Source organism: Fukomys damarensis, unplaced genomic scaffold (genome assembly GCF_012274545.1).
Source record: "Fukomys damarensis isolate Sample0158 unplaced genomic scaffold, DMR_v1.0_HiC HiC_scaffold_18, whole genome shotgun sequence".
In the NCBI taxonomy this organism is placed as follows: domain Eukaryota; kingdom Metazoa; phylum Chordata; class Mammalia; order Rodentia; family Bathyergidae; genus Fukomys; species Fukomys damarensis.
The window spans coordinates 52,074,547-52,080,301 of NW_022900930.1; the positions used below are offsets into that span (position 1 = coordinate 52,074,547).

The 5,755-nt window shown below is 41.4% G+C and overlaps 1 pseudogene; it reads right to left on the reverse strand.

Annotated features, from left to right (window-relative positions):
- The window catches only part of LOC117286779, an 11,432-nt pseudogene extending 6,261 nt beyond the window's left edge, over positions 1-5,171 (reverse strand).
- Between the last annotated feature and the right edge of the window lie 584 nt (positions 5,172-5,755).

Below are 5,755 nucleotides of genomic sequence, written 5' to 3' on the forward strand. Positions count from 1 at the left end.
ATATATATGTGATAGCTATACTATACACTATATGTATGGTATATAGATATACATATGTATATATATAAAAAATAATCTCATATCAGTTATCTCAAGTTCCATATTAAGACCTTGAAACCAGAAAAGTAAACCAACACTTAAGCAAGAAGAAGTTAGGAAACAAATATACAGGGCAGAAATTAATGAAACAACACAGAAGGTGAGAAAAAAATGTTGATTCTTCGCAATCGATAAAACTTTAAATGTTCACTAGATAAGATGCGATATTTAAACTGAAATTGCCAGTTGACTGGCTTGGCGTTATGTAATGGTTAGTGAAACATACTTCTGTATGTGTCTGGGTGGGCCATGGAGCCGTGACCTTGGGTGACACATGGTCTTTCGTCCTTTCCCTCTCCCCTGCCCTGCCCCTACGTATCACGAACTAAGCAGCTGTGCTCTGTTACTCACTTACATCATGGTGTCCTGCCTTGGAGCCAGCCCACCATGGACTGTGCCTTCAGAAACTGTGAGCCAGATTGCTCCTCTCCTCCTTTATGGGAAAGCTGAGCAACGCAGAGATCCTCTACAAATAAAACACAGGTGAGGAATTTAGATCAGAAATGATAGGAATTCTATTAACAAAAATAAAAATACTTTAAACGTGAAATTAGATATCATAGAAAAATAAAAAAATCTAGAAAGACAAGAAAAACCAAAGGTATCTCAAGAAGAAATGTAATATCTAAATATTTCTGTAACGTACTGTAGTATGGTTAGTAAGTAAAATATCCCCTCACATGGAAAAGTGAAGCTAAATAGTTTCAGATGAATTGTAGAAAACATTTGAAGAAGAATTAATAACAATTCTTTATATTCTTCCAAAGATCACAGGAACAGGAACATTTCCCAACTAATTTTATGGGATCAGTAAAAGCTTGACTGCTATAATTTACAAAGGCGTTACAAAGAGAGATATCTACAGACAATAAGAATATGAACATAAATGCAAGATTCTGTAGTAGCACATTAGTAAGCCAACTCTGGCAACATATAAAAGGATTAATGTAAGAAGAAAACCAGGTTGATGCAATATCTGAAAATCAATGCATTAAAGTTAGGCATTTCTTAATTAAGGGGATACTCCTAATTAGTAGACTTCACTGCTATGCCACTATCATAGAGGATACTTAGATGAACTAAGATGACCGATTTCAGAGGTGTAGTCTATGGGGGCACTATTAATATATGGCCTACCACTGACCAAATGTCACTATGGGGTGGATGACAGCATACTGAATCTGTAAAATAAAGGACAAAAGCCATATTATCATTGCAGTAATGCAAAGAAAGCATTCGTCAAAACCCTGGATCTCTTTATGATAAAATTGCAGGACAAACTAGGAATAGAAGAATATTCTCCAACCTGATAAAGAGCACATGTGGAAAATCTGCAAACAGCATGGAAGACTGAAAGCTTTCCTACTAAGGTCAGGGAGAAGACTAGGAGGCCCCTGCTTCCTGATTCTCCTCAACGTTACCTAAGAGGGCTGAGAAAGCTCATTACAAAAAAATGGAAACATAAGCAAAAACAAAAGCCATCCACATTGGAAAGGAAGACTCAAAACTGCCTCTTAACTGCAGATAACACACCTTTGTATATGGAAAATTTAAAACACAGAACCAAATAACAGAGTTAAGCATTGCAGTACATCATATAAAGGGTAAAAAATCAATTGCATGTGTATATACTTGGAGAAATCCTAATACAATATGAATATCATTTCAAGTTAATGCTTGTGTATTGAGTTCGGCCGCATTTCAACTTTATATTATAATTAAGAATATAATTGAAAATTAAAATATAATGAATTCTATTTACAGTGGTTTCAGGAAGAAAGCAATGCTAGTTTTAATGAAAGATATTTAAACTTACATTTTAAAAACCACAGCACATTGTTTAATAAAGTTAAACAAGGGCTAAATGAATGGGATGCAATCCCATGTCTGTAGGGTAGCAGAGTTAATCTGTTCTGAAGGAAATCTTCCTCATTTGAGCTGCAGCTCCAGCATGATACTCTTGGAACATTCTTGTACCTTCTTCATGGAGATTAACTACTTGATTCTAGAATTCTTGTGGAAATTCAAACAACTCAGAAAACTCAAAACCATTTCAAAGAGGGAGCAAAGTTGGAGGGCTTCAAACCCTTCGCAGATCTTAGACAGAGCTTCCCGTTGCTGACTTAGGAAGAGACATGTGGTTTCCAGGGACAAAACTCAGGGCCTAAAATGAATCCTCACAGTGATGGTCAGTTGATTTTTGATCGGAATGGAAAGACAACCCCATATATGTTTCAGTATGCAGTGCTGAAATACCTAGGTATGCACACGCAAGTAAAAAAAGCCAAAGGTGGTCCAATTCAGAAACTACAAAGCTGTTTAAAAGAAAACAAAGACATAACTATTTGCAACCAAGAAGAAAACTTTCTGGTTCTTGTATTTAGATAAGTCAGCAAGATGAGAATCAACATAAGAAAGACACTTATAACTCAAAAGTAAAAATGGTGTCAAGTGGGTCAAATCAGGAAAAGGCAAAGAATAGCAGCAGAAGGAAAGATAAATTTGGCCAATTATATACCCGATAAGAGACTTACACTTTAATATATATTGAAATTATTCAACTTAATAATAAAAAATCCAAAACTTAAAATGCAGCAAAAGTTTTAGATAGACATTGCTCCAATAAAATACATCTGTGGCCCTTACTAATTTCCACATCATTAGCCAGGGAATTACAAACCCCAGCCGTGATGAAACACCACTGAACATATTTGTACAATGGGATATTGTTTTGCCCTGAAAAGACTTAAGTACCGCTCCATGCTATAAAGTGAATTAACCTTGATAGCATTCTACTCAGCAAAGGAAGCCCATCACAAACTAGTATGCAGCTGCATTTGGAGGGTACACAGAACTGACTAATACACAGGCACAGAAGATGCATTGTGATTGGTGAGGAGTGAGGGGAATTTTGCTGTTAAGTCCTCGGGACTTAACTGGGGAGGGATGACAAGGTTCAGAGTTATTTAGTGGTAATGGTTTCATCCGAATATACTGAAGAATGCCACTTAAAGGGAAAATTTGATAATACGCAAATTGAGTCTAATAATTGTAGCTAAGTAGAGGCACTATAGCTCCGCATAGCGTGTTCCTTCCATGTGCTATCTGACTGGCTTTCTCATCTGTCCTCTGTATTAGGCACCGTCCTTCTTTCTTCCTCTGATCCATGTGAGCAATTGGGTACATTGTCTGGGTTGATACCATGCTTATGAGTGTTCCACAGGGCATAAATGAGCACACTTGTATGAGGAAAAAATGGCAATGTGCACTATATTGAATTTTTAACTTTCCTTTATTACTAAAAAAATTTTCCGGAGGAAAAAAATTTTCTTTGCTACTAAATTTTCCATGCTGCCGCTCCTTGGGAATGCACAGACCTCTAAGAGAAGCCGCTGCTCTCTATGTGAAGAAACGGAGCTCTGTGCTTTCTTTTACTCCCAGAGTTTATTACATTTAATTTGGAGTTAATGCCTGCGGCTCTCACAGGTCCTTTCTTAATCTTGCCGTGGAATCTGCCATTGTACTGTCTTTCTCTTATCTTCCAAATTCTTAATCTCAGTGTTATAGCGTGAAGGGAAGTGGGAAATTTCCCCTGGTTCTTCCTTACAAAAGGAGGAGCGGGGACTGGCGTGGGATATCAGGAGCGTGACTGGCATTCTGTTAAGGGTGGGCACATCCTCACGGGGCGATCGGAAGAGGGTCTGCGATGCTGCACCCAGAGCGCAGGAAACCCAGGAGCGCCCTGCAGGATCCTCTCTGTCCCCAAGGGTGAAGGATCAGAGAGCGAGGGGCGGCCCAGCTCATCTTAGACAGGGAAGTTGGTGGAGACCCAAGAGGAAAGAGCTAAAGGAAGGTGAATCTGCCCCTCTCCCACATCCACTCCACTCTCCTGCTGGACTCCTGTGGTCCAGGCCAAGGGAAGAGGTGGTCAAGAGGTGTCCACTGTCTGACGTTTGCCATGGGAGCACCTGGACTCAGGAGAGGAGGCTACAGAGGGCATCAATCTGAATGTCGAACAGAGAACGCTTAGCACAACACAGGCGAGAAGTCCACGCTGCAGTGACTGTCACTGGCCGAGCCAGGGCAGCCCGGAAACCATAAGCAATGACACCGCCTGCCTCACCAGCACTGTGTGCTTTGTTCCACAGAACAATATGGTTAGTGGGGACTTCCTTTCACTTGCTAAAGAAGCTGAAGCCGTTATTTGCCCAGGTTTGTGAAGCAGTGTTGGCGTTGGCGAGGCTGTAGTATCCCCCAGGTCTGGCTGGCCCTCAAGCCATCTTCCTGTCATTACTAAAAGCTGATCCTCACCTTAGGAAACAAAAGCATCCAGAGTCACATTTTTCTGCTCCCTCGCAAAAATCCCTGAAAAATAAATAAAGAAAATTGTGTCGAACGTGTGTTTTTTTTTTTTTCCCCCCTCACAAGCCACAAATGAACTCACTCAGTAAGGTTAGGAAACAAAATGCCTTCAACTGTCCGAAATGTGAGCTGTGGTGGTGTAATGGAGAGGCATCTACAAAGGCGTGCTTTTAACTCAGTAGTCAGATGGGGACTAGGGACTGGGATCGTAGAGAACCCTTCATTAAATAGGTTTATTGAGAATTTTTTGTTTGCCGAAAATAAAGGAGTGGTTAAATATGTATGTTTTGAGGTTGAGCTTGTAAAATATACTGAAAAACTACAAAGACTGATACACTATCCAGTTTCTGACCTCAGGAAACCTGACGCTGTATTCAAGAACCTACAAAAGTTAGGGCAGCATGAGGGAGAGAGAGGGAGAGAGCAGATAAATAAATAAATAGACAGCTGGATGACTGACACACACTAGATTATCCAGGAAACCAGTCCTCCGTTCTCCTGCCCACTACTCGTTATTGACACCCAGAGTGAACCAGTTACTACGAAGCATGATCAAAAGACAGCGTGAATGTTTACGCTTTTAAAACTTTAGTGTAATAAAGCAGTTGCTGCCATGAACCCGTCTCACCCCCACTTCTGCTACACTTACCTTGGCATCCTTGCCACTTTCTAAAGTAGTTGAGGAAGCCCTCTTTCCGGAATGTCTTCATCTGTGCTGTTCTGGTTGTGTGGGTCAAAATGTTTACCTTTCCTGGTCATTTCGACTCTCAGGAAGAGCCAAAAGTCTCATAGCATCAGCTCCAGTGACTGTTTTAGGAGCCGCCTTCCTGCTGGACGGCACTCACTCAGAAACAGCGTTCACCGTATTGTTGATCACACCTAGTAAAGACACTCTGGAAAGAAGACTTCCAGAGCTGCCTTTGACAGTGACGAGAATGATGGGAACCTGGGTTTGAACCAGGGAAGGTTATTTCCAGCTGGCTTACTGGCAGTGTATCTTTTACTGTAGCATTTTTAATGTAAACATTCGGTGCATACTTAATCACTGCTTAAATGAGCCCAGATGAATGTGCATCGCCCCCATCCTTAGCAAGGAGGCACTGGAGACCCTGCGTGGTGATGCTGATGACAGATGGGCCCAGGTTGATGAGTGCTCAGAGTCGACGGCGACCGGTCAGGCCCAGAAGGTCATGAGAGGTACAAGGGAATCTGGCGCTAACCTGAGCCACGCTGCCAGTAGGATGCCTTGAGGGATGGAGCAGTGGCTGGTGACCGGGCGGGGAGGTGGGACAGG